General features: G+C 33.2%; 1 protein-coding gene across 2 annotated transcripts in view; it reads right to left on the bottom strand.

Moving 5' to 3' along the window:
* Window positions 1–21,950, bottom strand: part of LOC143229248 (POU domain, class 3, transcription factor 4-like) — a 299,882-nt gene that overhangs the window by 220,903 nt on the left and 57,029 nt on the right. The gene's annotated exons all lie outside the window — the stretch shown is intronic.

Here is a 21,950-nt window from a genome sequence, read left to right as displayed (position 1 = left end):
TATATACTGTCAAAGACATCAAAGTGTTCTTCACATCTGGCTTGTCTTGAAAGCGATATGGTTGCTACAACTATATGTGAGTTTCGAGGTGATCGGTACAATCGCATTATCACTCACGTTCATAGTTCCACTGACAGAAAACTAGTGATATATATTTCCTGGAAAGAAACTTCATTATTATATATCGAATAACTTGTACATAAATAGTACTTAGATCTATAAAGACTGACGTTTGTAGCAATTGTACTTCAAAGTAAAACTAGAGATGTAGTTAATTAGTTCTTAAGTCTCGGTATTTCCATTTGAATGTTTATGTCTTTACTTAATGGTTGAATGTTCTCTTTATGTAAATGACAGAAGTAGAGTTTAAAAGGCTACGTATAACAAAACTAACCTCGTGCCTGTCGCCTGCTCGCGCAGTAATACAACGAAGTAACTGTTCCATGCACGGACGCCATCTATAGCGGCTTTTGTCACTATAGTGGATTGCCTAAAAGTGTTCGAGCTGTACAATTGATCGCTATGTAGTTTATGTTTTCATGTGATGTCCCTAAGTTAGCAAACAGCTAAAATAGTAGAGTCGTATAAGAATCTGTAATTTATAACGTAATTTCGCTGCAACTGAATTGCAATAGGCAATAAGCTGTATGAAAAGTATATATATATATCATCAGATCTATAACTTTGAAACGTCTAGCATTATCAAGATCAAGCCCTCTAGTGAAGACTTTTAGTAGAAAAAACATTTTAAGTTCGAAGAATCTGCAGTAGTTTCTGTAACAAATGTAACAAGTAGATTTTAATTTTCAAAAATAAATACACAATTAAGCACTTTAGAAAATAAATAAAGTTCTTACTTTATTTTGATTAAACATATGTAAAAACACACCTACATGTGTAAAAAAATATGCAAAATAGTCTCACAGAATTAGTGTATATGTTCGTTATGGTGTTAATTTTAACTCAGAATGAGTTAGATTACGTTTATTTGAAGCTATTTGTGCTACTTGTTTGGAACTGTCTATATTCATTATTTGCTTAGAATTATTTGTTTTTTGTCTGATTGAAACTGTCTATGCTCTTTGTATATAGTTGTATATGTTCGTTATTTGTTTGGATTTGTATCTTTTTTTTCTGCCTTTTTGGAACTGTTTCAGTTCCTTGTTTATTTGATTTTTGTTGTTTGTTTATTTAGAGCAACTACAATTTCTTGTTTGAGTGGAGCTTGTGTTTGTGTTGGTTTGTTTGGCATCACCTCTATTCTTTTTTCTTAGTTTGGTTTTTTTTTTTATTTCGCGCAAACTTATACGAGGACTATCTGCGCTAGCCGTCCCTAATTTAGCAGTGTGAAACTAGAAGGAAGGCAGCTAGTCATCACCACCCACCGCCAACCATTGGGATACTCTTTTACCAACGAATAATGGGACTGACCATCACATTATAACGCCCCCACAACTGAAAGAGCGAGCATGTTTGGTGTGACGGGGATTCAAACCTGCGAACCTCAGACTACGAGTCGAGTGCCTTAGCCACCTGGCCATGCCGGGCCTCTTTTTGTTTTCTTAGACGTGCCTCGTTTATTTGTTTGAAATTACTAATATCTTCTGTTTATTCTATATTTTGAGTCGTGTATATTTTTCAACTATTTAAAGATGAGAACGTTCTTTGTTTTTTGAATATTTTTTTTTGTAACTAAGAATATGACGGCATCAAATCCTAAAGACGGTATTTTACATTTATTGGCGAAACCTTCAAATGAATTATCTTATATGACCAACAATTTCTACCTGTGAAACAATACAGTTAAAGTTTATTTTCTTTTTATTGGACAATGACAGCGTCCTCTTAAGTAGTATATTTCTATGTATTAACAATTATGATAAATGACTGAGACACCTATATACTACACACGTGTGTATTTGTTAGTATCGTCTGCAGGAAACAACGACAAACGTGTCTGTGCACGTGCAGCCAAGCAGAATCTTTGACGTACCCATGAAGAACAGGTTCGTTTTAATTATGAACTTACAACGTGATGTGAATTTTTATAATAATACGTTGACTTATTTGACACTTCAATCTCATTCGTGTTCACGTATAAAGTTTCGTTAAAGTGTTTCTTGTAACATCGAGCACGTTGATGTAAAGTTAACTAACAAACATTTCATGCCTAAACTTCTGTTACGAACGAAACACGTGTCCGGTGTTATCTGACACACACGCTATATATCTAGAGTTATATAGCGGACGCACCTTGTTGGAGACTATCTAACAGACGCATCAAGACTCTATAGCTATTCGATAAACTTACCGTTATTTAATGAACCTGCAGATACTATCATCTAATGAACTCATTCTCATTGAATCAAAATAATGAAGTTATCGAATGAATCTATTGAAACTGGATCTACCTACTGAATTTATCATGACTTAGAGTAGATAAATAATGAATATATCATGATTGTAGTTATTTATTAACTTCATTGTAAGTGATCTTAGCTTTAGTGAGCCTATTGTCAATGGGTTTTTACAAGGGCGTTATCTAAACACTTATTACCATTGAAGTCATTTAATAAACCAGTCGGGACTGAAGTTATCCAATGAGCCTACTGTGACAAATTTTACCCTGTAAGTTCGTTGTTAATAAACTTACCTAATGAACCAACTGAAACTGTTACTGAATCTATCGACACTGGGCACATGTATGACCTTATTGTGACTATAGTTCTTCGCCACTTGAACTATCCATTAAGGGTATCGTTACTAAAAGTTATGTAATAAATCTGATTAGGTAGAGAGCCACTTAATAATCTAAAGTAGCTGGGGTTTTATATAAATCTTCCGATAATGGAATTATTCAATGAAATTTGTTTGACTGAAGTCACACTTATTGTTACTAAATCTGTTGAACAAAACCATCGTCAGTAGAATTTCAGAATCAACTTCTCTTGATTGAAGATTGTACAGTGGTTCGTGTATATTAATTATTAGCTTTTACTTTATAATGAAAGTACACTATGTATTTTTATGCTGTCTCCTGAGAAAAGTTAAATTACTTTATTACATAAAATTAATAAAGTGACCAACATTCTTACTCATTTATAAATAATTATATATATAGTTACGTATTACTTTAACTATCACTCTTTTAAATATTTTGTTAAATATAATAATATCTTATTACCTGTTTTATTATTATATAACTATATAATATATATGTTATATTGATAATTCTATTGCATGTTTGTGATTGCCTAGAGTATTTTACTAATGCGAATCGTAATTATATTGTTTCATAAATATTTTTACGGACTACATAAGTTGATGCAGGCCTACGTTAATAGTCATATTTAAAAGTTTATATCTTCTAAATTACAAGTTTTAAAAGCAAGTTTCATTTGACAAAGGTTAATGATACGCTATATCGCGAGGCAAGTCTAAAAATGTGTTATTGTTGACGTCATATGTGACAAGGAAAAGTCGTTAATAAAATCTCTATCACCTATCAAGCACAAATAAAGCTGTCTTTAGCCCATAGGTGGTGCAAATGAATCTATTTGTTTTGGTTTTTACTATCATAGACAGACAGCGCCACACAGTGATAGCATTTATAAGCTCCTATAATAAGTTCTTTTTGTAGAATATATTTTTAAACGTTAACGAAGCTGAGTAAGAGCAATATTGTTATTGGAACTGTGTACAAAATCACCTCATTACAAGCTAAAGACGCTGAAAGGAAACTGTCCTTTTAAACTTGCTGAAGTTGTAAGAGAAATGTTACTTTTTTAAAAGTTAATTTTTTTAACCTAATTGTTCGTTATATAATTTGATCAAAACATTACAAGCTTTGAAAAGCCAAATTAAAAAATCAATCACTTAAAGATTTTATCGGTATTAGAAATATCAAGCTTCAAAATGGATCAGATTCTTAAATAAATATTATTTACAAAAAACAACAACAAAAAGAAACCAAATTATGAAAAATGTATCAAATTCTTAGGGAAGTAATATTTGTAAAAGCAAAAAACCTAGTGTCAAAATAAGATAAACCACTTAATGATTCAATATTAAAAATAAAAAACATGACACAAAAAGAAATGAACCTTATAATGATTTAATATTTACAAAAAATACCAAATTATAAAAATGAACAAAATTCTTAAAGAGGTAATATTTGTTAAAATCAAAACCAAGAGGCAAAAAATAAATAAATTACTTAATGAGGTAAAATTATTATTTTTTTTATTTGAGGTAAAATTATTATTTTTTTTATTTAATGGGTCAGAATATTAAATAATTGATGTCCATGCAAATATAATAGCACAGCGGTTTCTTCGGACTTACAGCGCTAAAAATCGGGTTTCGATACCCGTGGTCGGCAGATCACGGCATTCCGTTGCGTAGCTTTGTTCTTAATTATAAATAAACCTATACAAATGGGCTAAATAAAAAAAATAGTGTTAACTCTAGGAAAGGCACCAAGGAGAGGGTCATAGTTACAACGATTAGCAAGTAAATGATTTAACTATGGTTATGACCGACGTCTATCAGAAACTGTAGTCCTGTAATTCGTATTTTTAGTCCACCCTTTAATCTGATATTTTATTGTAATTTGGAATGTGGGTGTGTTTTCTTATTGTAAAGCCACATCGGACTATTTGCGTGTCCGAAGAGGGTAATGAACCCCTGATTTTCGGGTTATAAATCCGAAGACTTACCGATGCCCTAACGGGGGACACTATAATTCGACAGTGGCACCAAATTCTTATTATCTAGAAGAAAATCTGTCTATCGGTGCCAAGGAATAAGGAGTGTTCAACTTTTGGTTGGTGTTAATGTATGATATACAGTGAAACTCTAATTGTTTGATTTGATAACCTAATTTTTGAAAATAAATATTATTAAAGAATATCTTACTCATTTTTATAATTTGCAACTGCAAGAAAACGCTTATTAAATATTGAAAAAAAATCTGATAACAATTAGCACATTTATGTTGCACGCGTGCTTCAAGTCTTTATTTTATTTGTATTGAAGTTGTATTGTAGCTTTCACAGGAATGTTTAAAACAGAGGAAACAAACATCATATTGACACTCGATTTCCTTAGAAAAAAATAGAAATTATCTTAAATATATAACTTTTAAAATCAGCATCTTCAACCTTCCTATACATCTCCTATTTCTACTTGATTGAACCTTTATAATATGAGTAATCTTGAAGAGAAAGAACGACAACGTGTTAACCCATCCAAGGCTGTAGCTTACGTTTATTTCTGTTAGCCTAAACAAGTATTAAAAACAGAAAGGAAAACAAATCTTATTGTGGTTGCTGTAAATAGGGAGAAATAAAATGAGAAAACCCATTTATTAAGGGCAGTTGAAATAAGAATATATTATGTTATTATGAAATTTGCTGTTGTTGCAAGGCGCATGTCTGGTAAGTATTTGTTAGCAATTTATACAGACAGAGCCTAATGATATAGTACGTGGAGAGCCTTCAATTCTTGTCTATCTCATTAGCAAACTCGGTGTGCTTTATTAAAAGTAAAGCAGAACGATTATGCTAATAGTTAAAAAAGAATGTCATTAACGATAAATACCCATGAAAAACTACCATTTGGTGCTCTAGATATGATAACAATAACAGCAATCATTAGAGCAACTGCACATTTTTCCACTCCTGTAATCATGACCTTAAAAGTTAATTTTTCTCTTTGAGTTACTTAGATAGAAAGTTTTAGGGTTCAAACGTTTTGAATATGCTATATTTAAACCACATTATTACAGTACGTGTTGCCACGTCTTGTCATGCTTTAACTGACGACTGTGCATTTTAACAATATTTCTGCAGTATTGATTTTAGTGTTAAAGCTCCGTAGTGTAGTTGTCATGTCCAAAGTATACAACTGTTCTTTGATGCTTTTCGTAATACATACAATGTACAAGCAGGACAGTGTGCAACCGTCAGCTCAAACAGTTCGATTGCACAGAAGTTTATAAGCGATGTGTTAGGCTATATGACCGGTAAGACTTTACATGGAATACCATTTTCCAGTTTTTTTTTTTTATATATATAAGACTGTTAAACGGATATTTAGGGAAATAAACTTGTGTACACATGACATCTGTTGCTTTTTCAGACAGAGATCTTTCTGGATTATGTTGCGTATTGATGTATGGGGCACGAGAACCTGTCTTTTGTGTTTGTGAATTACCTTACTTTGCTTATCATAGCTGGGGTACAACTTTTTTGCAGGTCTCTTTCTAGATGGTCTTAGGTCCTCAAGCTCATCCACATTTTTTTTTGTTTTGCATTGCCATTAAGCACAAGAAATATCTACACCTTAGACAATTAAAGTCTCCGATCTGTACACATCCTTATGATCTGAGTGGCTGAATACTTTGCATCAGAAAGGCTGCTACACACCTTTTCTAAAAAAGCGATGAATTTTCGGTGGTATTAGAAACCCTACAAAACACACCATACAATACCAAAATGTTGTTCTGATACATGCCGCTCTACCGTAACTTTATATCGACCATTGTTGTCACGTGATTTCCTGATTTGTATATTCAAAATAGCCTGAATAGAACGCACAATCCTCTGTAGGTGTCTCTTAACAACTTTTACAGTCTTTCCTCCTTCAAGAATTTTTTTTAAATAACAAGCGCTTTTGTTTTCAAAAACAGAAAAAACACACACCAAAAAAATCTATAGGCAAGTTTCCCGCTGCAACAGCGCTAAGTCTTGAGATTTACAACATTAAAATCAGGGGTTCGATTCCTCTCGATGAACACAGTAGATAGCTCGATGTGGCTTTGTTATGAGAAAAACACATACATTCTCCACTTCCAAATTTCATTTTATAATATTCATGTAAGCTATTTAACCTGGAGACACACTCATCAAAATTCACAATTTACACTAGATTTGTTAAAAAAGATATTAATATTTAAAAATTCTCAATTATTGGACTTTTGTTTAATTTGAAGGTTATTATTTCTAATCGTTGGTTTAATATGTAAGATGAGTAAAGAAAGAGAACGAATACTATGCATAAGCTTTGGAGCTTGTCAGATAAAATCGCGACGTTCCGCTTTCGTTTTTACGACACCATGAATCAAGACATTTTGCGAGATTTCCATCTTTTAATCCGTACGATAGTTGTATTTATTCCAGTGTGTGTTGTTTTTCTTTTTGCTTTTAGCAAGTGTTTTTATTGACCTATCAATTAGCGTCTCAAATGAATTATTTTATGTAAAGGATTAAATAGAACGTTCAATAAAATGTATTGCATTGAACGTAAAGTTAATACGCTTAGGGTTTACATTTCTGGATTAAAAAGTAGTTATTTTATAGTTAAGGGTCTATCACTTTTCAAAAATATTTTAAAACTGCTTTTGCTTTTAGTTTCTGTTTTTTATATTAATTTAACAAGTTGTCGGTCGTTTAGCAGATATTAAAATACATAATAAAAGTTTATGGATATTGTGAAATTCTCTAATACTTTCGGATGAGAATTTATCAGAGTTTAATTTTCTGGACTATCTGTATGGTTCGCGGTCAATATTTATATGTCGGGATAGTAAACATTATGTTATGCATTTCAAATAATTCATATCAATGATAAAAGCAAACAAACAAAGTATTTATCAACATTTATGTTGATCTCCAAAGTATCACGAACAACAAATATTCCACACACGTCACCAGATATATATACACATATAAACATTCACAGACATTCCGAAATCTCATTGTTAGTTATGTGAACAACATTTTAACGTGTCATGCCGGCGTATATTTCAGATTATACTACTGAACAGACGTATCACAACTGTAATCCATGTTCACAAATCTGGCTTCAAGACTGTACAACAAAAATGATACTATCGATAGATTTGTTTGTTTGTTTTTTTAATTTCGCGCAAAAATACACGATGGCTATCTGCGTTAGCTGTAACTGATTTTGTAGTGTAAAACTAGAAGGAAGGCAGCTAGTCATCACCATCCACCACCAGCTCTTGGGCTACTCTTTTACCAATGAATAGTGAAATTGACGGTCACATTGTAAACGCCCCCACGACTGAAAAGACGAGCATAGTTGGTGTGAGGGGGTATTCGAACCCGTGACTCTGGGATTACGAGTCGAGCATTTTAACCACCTGGCCATGCCGGACCCATCGATGGAATTAAGAAAAAAAACACATTTATGACCTCTTACAATCAATAAATAAAATTTAAAAATATCATACATGAAAACTATTTCAACTAGAGATTTGTAGAATGTCGTCAAAGTCTCAGACTGAATCCAGAAAAAAAGAAATTAAACGTGCCACCCAAACTATATTGTATGTATAAATGTGATCATGCAAACTGTATTACTATTATGTTATAAAACTGTGCTCTAGATAGATTTTAGAATGCAACTAAGTTACATTCCGCATGTGTCACAAAGATATGTTCCAGACATATCCATCAACAACTACATTCTAGGCCTGTAACCGAGCCATATTTCACATAGTTAAAAAAAGCTACATTTGATGCAGCCTCTCATGTAGTGTGTAAAGTATTAGGTTATACAAAAGTTGCAGCGTAAAGCTCCTTCTCCTACTAACCACATGTAACTTAGTCTCATTGTGATGTAATATACTCCAACTATTCGCCATTATTTAACATAAGATTTTACACACCAGTTGTTTGGGGTAATCTATTGGAAATAAAAAGTTTCAAAGAAAAATAACGAAAAATATCTTTGAAACAAAAGTAATGGTGTCAGAAATTAAAATGAAATTTAAAAAATAAGATACGATTTGCTTTCTTTACGCCAAATCCCTGCGCCACATTTAGCTTTCTCAGGCCTAAATCTGTAGTGACTTTTAAGAAAAACAAGTATATACCAGTGAACAAAAGAACTGTGTTTTGGCGCAAAGTCACACAATAGGCTATCTGTGCTAGATTTTAGCGTTTTAAGTCCACAAACTTATTGCTGATCCACCGCTGAAAATAGAGAAAGAGTACATTACAACTAACTTCTTACCCAATAAAACGCTAAACTCCAGGGTTTCATGCCCCGTGATAAATACATCAGGTTATGGAGCATCGTGGTGAAAGCGACAAATGATGTTTTTTATTATTATTTTAAAATTTTCTTTCAGACAGCAAAAACAAATAAAACTATTTTATCTAATGCAACTCTTGGAAAGTTATATCTAATGTTCTAATGGTTGCGTCTGTCGCTTTTTCGTTCATCCAGTTTAACTGTAAATTAAGCCTAATAAGGTATAGAAATTGTCTTATTAAAATAGCTACAACATATAGATGTATATAAACTTTCTTTCACAGCTTTACAAACGGTTTTTGATCTAAAATTATTTTAACAATATGAATAGAAAATGTAAAAATTAAAGGTTTTATAAAATTTCACTTTCAGTTGCTTAGGCTTAATGTTAGTCCTATGACCTCAAACTTAGGCCAAAGTCTTACATGTCATTAAGTTGATCTATTTGAAGAATTTCAAAATAAATCAATTCATGTTTTTAAATTTAGATGTGTATTCTGAACAAAAGATTCGCACCAGTAATATCTTTCTTTACATTGAGGATCATTGCCTAAAAAGTAATGTGAATGTAGCAGTCATTGGACATTTAACTTTACTGTAGTAATATAATAAATATACATAACGTAACTTTAAAACTTTTAAGACAGTTTCAGCGAAGTTGAATAAACAATGAAATTAAGCATACAAATTTAATCCTAAGACCTTTTCCACGAACAATGTTTGGTGTCAGGGAGTGTATGCTATATTATGTAAACTATTGACACTATTTTCTATTATATCATAAATTACTTAATTATGCCTGAAAATGGTAATATTATCAGGAGGAAGTAAATAATTTACTAGATATTTGTAAACGCTGGCCCCATAATCGCATCCGGTGTCCAGTTCGAGTATAATTATAATATGGCGTGCTTTTGTTTCATAAAGGCAGTAACAAGTTCATTTATACTTTAAAATATATGTAAAAGTGTTTTCTCTCTCTTTCTCTAAAGACACGTGGATCAGTTCTTTTATTTATTGGTTTGGTTTGTTTTGAATTTCGCGCATACACGAGGGCTATCTGCGCCATCCGTTCATAATTTAGCAGTGTAAGACTAGAGGGAAGGTAGCTAGCTAGTCATCATCACCCATCGCAAACTCTTAGGCTACTCTTTTACCAACAACTTATGGGATTGATTGTCATATTACAACGCCCCCACGGCTGAAAGGGCGAGCATGTTTGGTGTGACAGGAATTAGAGCCCGCGATCCTCGGATTACGAGTCGAGTCCCTTAACCACCTGGCCATGCCAGGCCCTTTTATTTATTTGTCACGTTGTACTACAACAACAAAGATTGGTTTGATAATATTTTACCTTGCCAGTATTTACATCTGAACGAATATGATTCTTAAATTTGTCGTGGGTTTAAGTTTAAAACACTTAATATTGTATGTCTGCGTGTGATAGTGAAATACATTCAAAACATATAAATACGCTTTCTTAAAATTAAGTTGTTAGAGCATCAAGGTGTTTTGAATCAGCTTTTTTGCTCTCTAAAATGTAACTTCAGACTGACGTAATAAATAATATTTGATTATGGATGTTTAATTCCCCGTACCCTAAGTACTTTGACATAATAACCAATGATACCGGCTCACAATGTAAGACTGCTGTTTAGTAATGTTAGAGTTATATTTAAATTGAACTTAAAATTACAAATTTGGAAGATATTGTATTTCTTTATTGATCCATATAAACTGGTATATACAAATGCAATTTGGAAATGATTTTGCTGTTTTTCTATCAGATAATTTTATTGAAGCTCATGTAACATTATTCTTAAAACCATTTTAAGCCTGAAATCTTATCTTCCTTCATTCTTTTATGAAATACAATATTTTCTGTACATAAGTCATCAGTTATGTCTCATCGCTGCTGCCGGTGTGTTTGGCTCTAGATATATCAATTTGCAATGTTTCAAGTGAATTAATGAGTTACTGTCTAGACACATCGCTAAACGAAATTGTACATATAAATCATTAGGTTATATTATAGATAATTTACTGAGCTAGATAGTATGTTCCTAAGCTAAAATACATTTCAGAAATATCCTTAAGCTTCATTCTTGCCATATAACTAAACTACATGCCAGATATGCTACTGAAATGTATTCTTGACATATAACTAATCGTCATTTCAAATGTTATTATGATGAATTGCGGATAGTTTAATAAATCTGAATTCCAGATATTTATCACCCAATTATTTTTTTCAGATACCCCAGAGCAACATTATTGACATACTACTCACTCTATACCCGGGAATGTTACTAAGCTTACTTCCTAACGTATAATTTAGTTGCAATAAAGAAGTGTCACTGAGCTACGTTGTAGATGATCACATTGAAGGCATGTGACAAGTTATTATCCAATCATGTCTTAAAGGCCTACTCTAGACTCTAGGTTATTAAGCTGTATTTAAGATATGCCATTGAGCTGTTATCTAAAACTATTACTAAGTTATATTCTAGACATAACATTAAACTATATTCTAACACATCGTTAATTTATTTTCTAGACCCATGGATAAGCGATATTATACATTTCATCCAAGTCAGTGAGCTCCATTCAAGATATATAACTAACCTTTACACGATCACTGTAGCAACTAAAAACGTTATACTTTACCCTTTCGTAACTTATAAATTAAATATATCTTTATCTAGGTATTTCCAGGTAAACTTTTCAAACTGTTAGTACAGTTGTTCAGCTTTCAGATGATGCTTTTGTGAACAGTACTTGAATAATGATAAACTTGCTTCACTCTTTGCTATGTTTTGTGTGATCGCTCCTCTGAGGTATAGATCATGCCCAAGTGGTGGGGTGGTAAGAGATTTGCAATGTTAGTATGAAATGGGAATGAATCTCCCTTTGAATATTTATAATGGAAATGGTCACTGACCTAGATAGTCTGGGAATTTAAAATACCACACCAGGACTTTTATCTCACTCAAAAATATGGTATAAATAAATACAACTCTTTGTCGTTGTGGAATGAAACAGTTCTATATTTACCCTTTCAGTACCAATAAACATGCATCTGGGCATTGCTAGGAATTAAAATCCCTGTATATTTTACTGTAGAATATAGATTATCATTATTCCTTGTTTTACACATATGTTTGAGTCTTCAATCATATGCTGTCGTTATTAATGTTCTTTTTTCAAACTAGTGGCCATCTTACAAAAGAAGAGGAATCACACTTTCCAATTGTAAGAAAAATGACAACGTATTTTATTTTGACCCATGAAATATATACTGATGAGAACGTTTGTTATATGTTTATAAAAGCCCATTGATTTATGTTACTAAGCATGTCATAAAAGTACCCCATTCCCTAACACAATAAACAATGGAACTTTATAGAGGTAGCTATAATTGATAAAATTATGGTAGAATTTTTTAAAAAAATAAATCGTCTGTATGAGTTACCTCAAATAGCAAAATTGCTTTTGATGTTTAATGTATTTGGAAATACATGAATTACGAGCATAAATGATCCGGTAAAGTGATCAGGTTTTGATGAAAGAAAATCTCGCTAATGTATATTCTATAGACATGCCATTAAGCAATATTTCAAGTTGTTTTCCACATATATCACTAAACTATAATTTAGAAACATCACTAGGTATCGTTTCACTGAGTTTCTGCGTGCTTGAGATCACCGTCTTTCTGACAAACGACTTCCTTCCAACAGGTCCTTTTCATGAGGGAATAGTATGATAGATAAAAATATGATTGCGCCTGTCAGTAGTCAGAGTGCCATCAATTTTATATAGCGTTCCAATACTACTGGCTCAGATGCAGCCCACACTTGTATTTACCTGTTAGCAATCGAACAAACTGTCATTAACTGTGCCAAACAATTTGAATTCGAATTAATTTGTAAAAATCACAAACTTTGCTCATGGTGTCATTTCTGTCATTAGTTTGTTTTCCCTCCTTAATACTGTTTTTTTTTTCAGCAGCTACACATCCATTGTGGTCTCTTCATTAACATTTGCGTATTTTTTGTTCTGGAGATAACGTTACTGCTTGTACTTACAGTTGTGTCATTTGCCATATCTCCACTGAATTGTAGCGTATCACGTAAGAAGCAAACTTTGAGTTATTTAACATTACTGTTGCAGAGTTTAAGATTTCTTCTCTGGCTGCTTCTGTTTTCAACATTGCTATTTTTACGTACCCTTTTTAAAAATTCCATAAACTCGTTCTAAAACACATGATTTTTACCACAATATGTCGTATGAAGAAGCTTTCATCAGCCGAAAATTTAATGTGGTGACTTTATCCATAGCTCCAACAACAAAAACGCTACAGTCACCATACTAGTGATGATACTACTGCTGAGAGTATCATTAGCATGACTATCCGCACTTCTATACGTTTTATACTTCTGTGGTACTGTCTGATTAACTGGACGACGGTTAATCACAGTGCAAACTGTTAACACATGATTCGACTCTGGTGTGGCTCATTTTCATACGAACTGGGGAAGCAATTCCACAATATTAGCATTTGATGCACTTTTCATATAACTATTTTCAATACTGTATGCTCTAGATACGGCATCATATTACTGTGTGGACCTTCGAACATAGATACAACATTACATTACTGTGTATACCTTTGAACATAGATACAGCATCACATTACTGTATAGACCTTTGAGCATATTACATCACATACCTATGTTTCAATTGCATTCTTTATTTATTTGGAATTAAGCACAAAATTACGCAATGGGCTACCTGTTCTCTGCCCATGACGGATACCGAAATCCAATTTCTAGCTGTGTGAGTCCGCAGACATCCCGCTGTGCCACTGGGGTTGGGGGAAATTGCATTGTAGACATATAACTGAACTACATTCGAGGCACAATGCCCAAATAATCAAGTTACTTTATAAATGTTACGTTGCTACTTTTGATATTTTTCTTTAAGTGTGTGCATTTTAGTTATAGCACTAAATTAATTATTTTAAACTTATCAGTATACATGTAAAAAAGGACCATTACAAATACTGAAAAAAATTGAAAATTGAATGAACGTAGACTTTATTGTCTAAGTGTTTAAGACACTAATTAAGCACTATATACACATATGTATAAATAAGTGATATTAAGTTATATGAATTATAATTATTTGTTTTTAATTTGTAGAAAATCTTTCCATTTCACAAATCATTTCTACATATATGTATTAATGTCTGATGTTACGCATAGCACGAGTACCTTTGCACTGAACGAACGGCTCGTGTTCTACGGCTCAAAAGTGCGGAAGGAGCGACCCGTTTACAGCATTCCTTTAAAAAGCTAAAACAACGTAGTTTCCGAGTACATTTCCTAGATTATATAGATAACTTTCACCCCTCGCGGTGTTAAAAATAACCTAATATTTTAATAATCTTAGTCTCGTTGTGTGATTTTTTAAACAATTCCTTTCTTCAATAAAATCATATCAAGGTTACATGATTCTGACCCCCGTTAGTACGGCGGTATGTCTGCGGATTTACAACGCTAAAATCAGGGGTTCGATTCCCCTTGGTGGGCTCAGCAGATAGCCCAATGTGGCTTTGCTATAAGAAAACACACACATACATGATTCTAAAGCGTATACTCTAGGCTACCAGCTCTTAGTGACTGACTTTTATAATACAGACTTTGTTAGAGTGGAACATGTTGAAAAATTGTGAGCAGCAGCATTATGTTTAAACATTATTTCACCTCACTAGGCCCTGGCATCGCCAGGTGGTTAAGGTACTCGACTCGTAATCCGAGGGTCGCGAGTTCGAATCCCCATCTTACCAAACATGCTCGCCCTTTCAGCCGTAGGGGCGTTATAAAGTTACGGTCAATTCCCCTATTTGTTGATAAAAGAGTAGCCCAAGAACTGGTTGTGAGTGGTTATGACTAGCTGCCTTCCCTCTAGTCTTACACTGTTAAATTAGAAACGGCTAGCGCAGATAGTCCTCGTGTAGCTTTTCGCGCAATTCAAACCAAACTAGCTCTTTTTTATGTATAACTTATGGCATTAAAATGAGCTAGTTTTAAATGCAAATATAACTATCAATAAAGTATTCCACAAATTGATAAAGTGTTTAAATCTATGAAGAGACTAGGGATTTTTAAACTCTTTTTTATAAATTGTTTATCGTAATAACAAACAAATCTGGAAAAACAGCAAGACCTAACAACCTTTGCGCATACATGGCTTGGCCAAAAGGTAATTCAGGAAAATCTTATTAATAAACTAAACAGACTTATATAAGCAACATGATTTTAAAATGTTTTTATTGGTTATTTTAGGTGATATATCCACAATGTGTGAAAACTAAAAAGATAAATGAATGACTAATTTTGAATTATTATAATACGCTGGAGTGAAGTAGTGTTAATTTAAAAAAAAAAGTTCCCTGGTGCAAAAACTGTGAAGGCTTCATATATTATTATTGGTAATTAAAGGGTTAATATTCTTCTCATAATCTTGAACTAAATCCTGAAAAGACATGTCACCTGCTGAAGCAAGAAGGAAATATTGGAAAATGTAGAAAACATTGGACACGACGAGACACTTTTCAGAAACGTTGAAGGTGTTGCCTCCGTAAGCTTACTGACCTTATTGCTTTCCTTCGTTGAAAATTAAATACCTGAAGGTATTTTTACTTAAGAGAAACTTTGAAAAGCTCGTAGTTGCTCTAAGACAAATATGTCACTTTGAAATAAATTGGTTATGATTTCCTATTTAATTAGCTTGAATATATATTGATAAGAACAAAGATCGCATATGTGAATTTACTTACATTTGTTGTTATGAGTGAGATATGTTCAAGCTAATTAAACAATAGGTGATATATACATATATATATATATCATTAAAGTAACGACGAATTCAGTAGATGTAATACACACTTGAAAATGACTTTGTCCACGCGTGCGTAAACTTTTGCAGTTGTTACTTTCAGATCTAAGAGCAATAACTTGCTTTCTTAGAAATCTTGATTTTATTTAAACTTTGATTATCAGTTCAGTAAAAAGTCCAATAAAGGATTTACAACAAAAATCGCAAAGAACTGAGCATCTTAAAACGTGCCCCCCAGTAGTTCAGCGCTTTGTTTGCGGACTTAAAACGCTAAAATCCTGGTTTCAATATCCGTGGTAAGCAGAACACAGATAGCCCATTGTGTAGCTTTGTGCTTAATTCAAAACAACAACAATATTAAAACGTTCTACATAAATAGAGAACAATGTTTGGATTTGAGCAAATTAAATCGCATTAATACCCTATTGCATAAGAGCGCACTATTATATCATATTTATGACCAAACATATATTAATGCTGAACATTATATACGACCGAAAACCTTAGCAATGTTAACTAAAATTAAACATACGTAACAAAGATAGAAGTCTGTGCTTCTGTTTATACAGGAAGTTGTAAGTGTGTAAAACAACTATAAACAGACAGTGTTTAGGCAAAAGAAAAGAAATAATAAACAGCTAAAAGGATATTTCATAAAGAAGAACCTCATTTATTGCAAAAAATAACGATGTTAAATAAAATGAAACTTAATTAATACAATGATTATTATTATTCACTATGAAACGAAGTTTAAACAACTGCGAAATATTCAAGACATAAAAAAATATCTATCTAAACATAACATTACTTTCTGTTGCCTGCTGTGTGTCAAATGTAATTACTTCGCAGGATGTGAATGGATGTCTATCAAAATTAGTATGGAGGTTCACTAGGTTCGTGGGGAGGTATATACAAATTTTAAGAATCGCATGGGTTTTTTAGCACTTTTATCACTATCTCACCCCCTGTGTATGGATATTCTCCTATTTTAGCATGTGTGCACACATACACACAAATATGTACATATATACACAATGAAATCGGCATTCTCTTGGTCTCATGAGTGAATAAACACAGTTGTGACATCTAGTGACAAAATATCGATAAAAAGAATTTGTTAACATTTTCTTCAAAAACCTTTAAAAACAAGCAGTTCAAAGTTCAAACGCTTTTTTTATTGTGCTTAACAAAAATCTAAAACTAGAAAAAAGTTATTAATATTTCCTCAAATAATTTATGTCAAAATACTTAATTGGATTATATCTCTTACAGTTGAATGAAAATGCGGTAAAATACTTTTCTCGTGACTGACGTTATGGCATATAAAAGGCGTCTGGATGTTAGAGAGGATCAAAGAGACGGTGCCCCTATCGCACGGGATGGGGTGGGGTCTGTTGTTAGACTAGAGACTGTAAATCCGCCAAGAAACACCCGCTACAAATTAAAAACAATTTCTCTCTAAACGAAGTAAATTAAAAGCTGAAGTATTTACGTGACAGAGAACTTCACTAGCCGTTGGATACTACAGTCGATTCTTTTTTGTGTGATAATTTATATTGGGCCTAACAATTACAGTCGAACTTCTAAAAATATTCTCACATTTTTCAATGATGATCTCACCTGCAGTGGCTTTTACCAGTACATAAAATTAAGTATTTTCACCATTTTAAAACCAGGAAGTGGTTATCGATAGGTTGAATAACGTTGACTATCTTAAAATGTTTAAAGTCTCTGAAATTAACGAACGTGGTCAACCATTTTATCATATGCTACTGTTATTATTGTGTCTTATTCACTATTTCTGAATGAAATAAAACTTAGATTACAAGGGGACTTAGTAGTTATATTATTTACAATGAAAACATATGTCTATTAAAGAAATATGAACAATGCGGAGATACTTATTAATGTCTTTTGAATAACTCTTACCCGAAAGATGACCTATTTATTTCCACGGATGTATCATAAGTGTAGTAGTAATATAAAAAAAAGAATCCATGTTATTCCTTCACAATTAACTTTCTTATCTCCATGCATTTTACCATAAGTACAGAAGTAACATAAACAATAATCCATGATATTCTATCATATATAAAAGTATTAACGTTTAAAACTAAAATATATACCACCATAGATCGTAAAGAAAACTATTATATCATTTAGAACCCTTTTTAAACCTTTGCAGGTCATAAGAAAAAAGCATAATATGAATTTAAGTTACGGTCTTCGCAAGACCAGAAGTGTCTGTGTGATATCGTATAGAACTGATCATATATACTTTCATGAGCCAATCATTAACCATTACTTAAGTAAGAATTCAAAATAAATGCCCCTAGACTCTAAAGGTAGCCCTAATATCCTCATAAATACATGTTAATAATATTCTTCTGGAATTGATAATTTGTAAGTTTGTAAAATCTGCAGGAAACGTGTTGTTCTTGGAGACATAATAATTCTTGTAATATTAGTTTTATTTTGTTTATTTTTAAGCATTGGAGAATTGTAAATAATAATCAAAAGTGTTTTTGCCTGTGTAGTAACTTTCATTGATGTTGTATTTTGTTTTTGTTTTCATAAAAAAAAAAGTGTGTGTGTGTTGTGTGTATTATAGCAAAACCCTATCGAGCTATCTGCTGTGTGGACTGAAGAGAATCAAACCTCTGATTTTAGCGTTCTAAATCTGTAGAAGATTTTTCATAAAGGAGAAGGAACTAGTGGTTAGAGCGTCGGATTAGTTCGCAACCTTTTACCGCGAAAGAAAAAAAAAACGCTTTGGGACCGTGAGTACATGGTAAGAGTGGCAGTCAAATCCTTCTATTTGATGTGACAGCAATAGCCAAAAATTTGATGGCAGATGTTGTTGCTTGCGACCCGACATGGCCAGTTGGTTAGGGTACTCGACTCGTAATCTGAGAGTCAGGGGTTCGAATGCTCGTCACACCAAATATGCTTGCTCTTTCGGCCGTAGGGGCCTTATAAGTGACAGTCAAGCCACTATTCGTTGGTGAAAGAGTGGTCTAAGAGTTAACGGTAGGTGGTGATGCCTAGCTAACTTCCCTCGAGTCGTACACTGCTAAATTAGGGACGGCTAGCGCAGATAGGGATGACTGGTTCACATAGTCTTCCTGTAACTTTGCACAGAATCTAACAAACACGTATACTATGAATGTAAAGAGTTTGTTTTTTGAATTTCGCACAAAGCTACACGAGAGCTATCTGTGCTAGCCGTCCCTAATTTAGCAGTGTAAGACTAGAGGGTAGGCAGCTAGTCACCACAACCCACCGCCATATCTTAGGCTACTCTTTCACCAACAAATAGTGGGATTGACCGTCACAATTATAACGCCCCTACGGCTGAAAGGGCGAGCACGGTTAGTGCGACCGGCATTCGAACCTGTCAAACGCCTTAACCCACCTGGCCATGCCGGGCGTAATGTAATGAAAATTAAGTATATTGTGTGTGACAAAACTCATTGACTTAAGTTTTTGTAAGATATTCACTTAGTATCTCAGTGGCACGCTTGTTGTACGAATTATACGCGTGTTTTAATGAGATTTAACGTTCATGTTTGTTTGTAATAATTGCTGACATAAACTCTTGTTTTGTTTGTCTTAATCAGGAACTTTCATAATGAAGAAAATATGCAAATTCTCCTTATATAGCATAACAATAGGTAAAGACAGTATTAACCATAAAAGTTCGAGTTTCAGTTCTAAAGGAAATGCCGATCTGTTTATCTAAAGGTATATGTAATCGTTTGGGAACATTGAAGGTATTTCGGAATATGTGAATAAAACACTGACATGTTAAAATCATGAAAGAACACACTTGCATAAATTATGATACTACACTATATTGGAGGCAAAACAGTGTTACTTCAAACATGCAGTTGAATGATACAATACATTTATATAGGGGTTAGTTGATCAGGTGTGACTTTGTGGTTAACGTGCCGGGCTGAACCATGGAAAGTTTGAGGTATGAGCATGCGAAATATCACTGAACACAGCTGTGAGGTCGTTTTAACAGTTATATCATTACTAATATTCGGTTAAAGTTGGAGGTTCTATGGGCTTTTAGCATCACACATAAACTTCTAATATGAATGAATAAAGTGGAGATGTGCATTGTTTACAGATAAATTCAAGTTCGAACTGTTCTGTAACAGTCAACGGCAGTTTATTTGTTGGTGGAGAGGAGAATTATGTTACAGTCAATGTTCTTCTGTAGTGACGCATGGTGAGAAATCAGTACAAGTTTGGGGTGGGGTTGTACAGGACATTTGTAACAATATTCTACACTTGCATATCGATAAACCGTAAAGCTTTCTCGCAAAGCTACACGAGGGCTATCTGCGCTAGCCGTCCCTAATTTAGCAGTGTAAGACTAGAGGGAAGGCAGCTAGTCATTACCACCCACCGCCAACTCTTGTGCTACTCTTTTACCAACGAATAGTGGGATTGATTATAATATTATAACGTCCCCACAGCAGAAAGGGAGAGCCTGCTTGGTGTGACGGAGATTTGAACCGCGACCCTCAGATTAGGAGTCGAACGCCTTAACCCACCTGGCTATGCCGAGCTTATAAAGAAGGATGAAAGTAATACATAATGCTTCGTGTAAAGTTAAAATCCCCCTTTACAAAATAGTGATGGATTGCGCAACTTATATTTTTGTAATGGTACTAAAGTATCAATAATACTTTTGTAGTGATGTTAGAGTATCAACAGTAGTTTGTAATGATACTACAGTACTGTAGTAAAGTTATGGTATCGACAGTAGTTTGTAATGATACTACAGTACTGTAGTAAAGTTATGGTATCAACATCAGTTTGTAATGATGTTACAGTACTGTAGTAAAGTTATGGTATCAACATCAGTTTGTAATGATGTTACAGTACTGTAGTAAAGTTATTGTATCGACAGTGGTTTGTAATAATGCTACAGTACAGTAGTAAAGTTATGGTATCAAGAGTAGTTTGTAATGATGTTACAGTACTGTAGTAAAGTTATATCAACATCAGTTTGTAATAATGTTACAGTACTGTAGTAGAATTATGGTATCAACAGTACTATAACATCGACAGACGTTTCGTAATGAAATTAGTATCGACAGTGTTTTTGTAATTATGCTGTGGTAGCCACAGCAATTTTGTAACAAACCTGTATAGTATCGACATGGTATTGATGAAGAGTTTGTAACGATGTTATAGTATCGACATTAGCTGGTAATGATGCTATGGTATCGACAGTAATTTGTGTAACTATTTTGTAAATCGATAGCAATCTTTGTAATGTATATTACTTGAGTACTGTATGAGTGAGTAAGTTTACTTTAACACTAACAGAGTAGTTTTAATTGATATCATGTTATAGAAATTAAATAGCTTTTTTGATATCATATTATCGTAATGACATGAGTTTTTTTATAATAATAATATAATATTCAGCAGATTTCTAATTACACTGTAATGCAGGAAACATTTATTACTATTGGATTGACAGAAACAGTTTTTACAACAAAATTTTTATCAAATGACACTACAGAACTGACAGTAGCTGTTTAGTTGCTTCTTTTTAAACTCAAAGGTACACAATGGGCTATCTGTGCTTTTTTTTATCGCGGGTATTGAAATCTGTTTTCCATATCAAATGACACTACAGAACTGACAGTAGCTGTTTAGTTGCTTCTTTTTAAACTCAAAGGTACACAATGGGCTATCTGTGCTTTTTTTATCGCGGGTATTGAAATCTGTTTTCCTGTGTTATAAGCCCTCAGACTTACCGCTGAGCCACCGGAGGGCGTTACTATAGTATAAACAAACGTCGTCTCGCAATGTTACTGATCGGTGATTTGAGCGCAAAGCTTCACAATGGGCTATCTACACTCTTTCGACCGCGAGGAATCGAACTCCGGTCTTTAGTCTGTAAACTTACTGCTGACACAATGAGAACTATAGCATTCGTAAATCACAAATTAATATGG

The sequence above is a fragment of the Tachypleus tridentatus genome, chromosome 10 (assembly GCF_004210375.1).
Source record: "Tachypleus tridentatus isolate NWPU-2018 chromosome 10, ASM421037v1, whole genome shotgun sequence".
Classification (NCBI taxonomy): Eukaryota; Metazoa; Arthropoda; class Merostomata; order Xiphosura; family Limulidae; genus Tachypleus; species Tachypleus tridentatus.
This window is presented reverse-complemented; position numbering and strand designations above follow the sequence as displayed.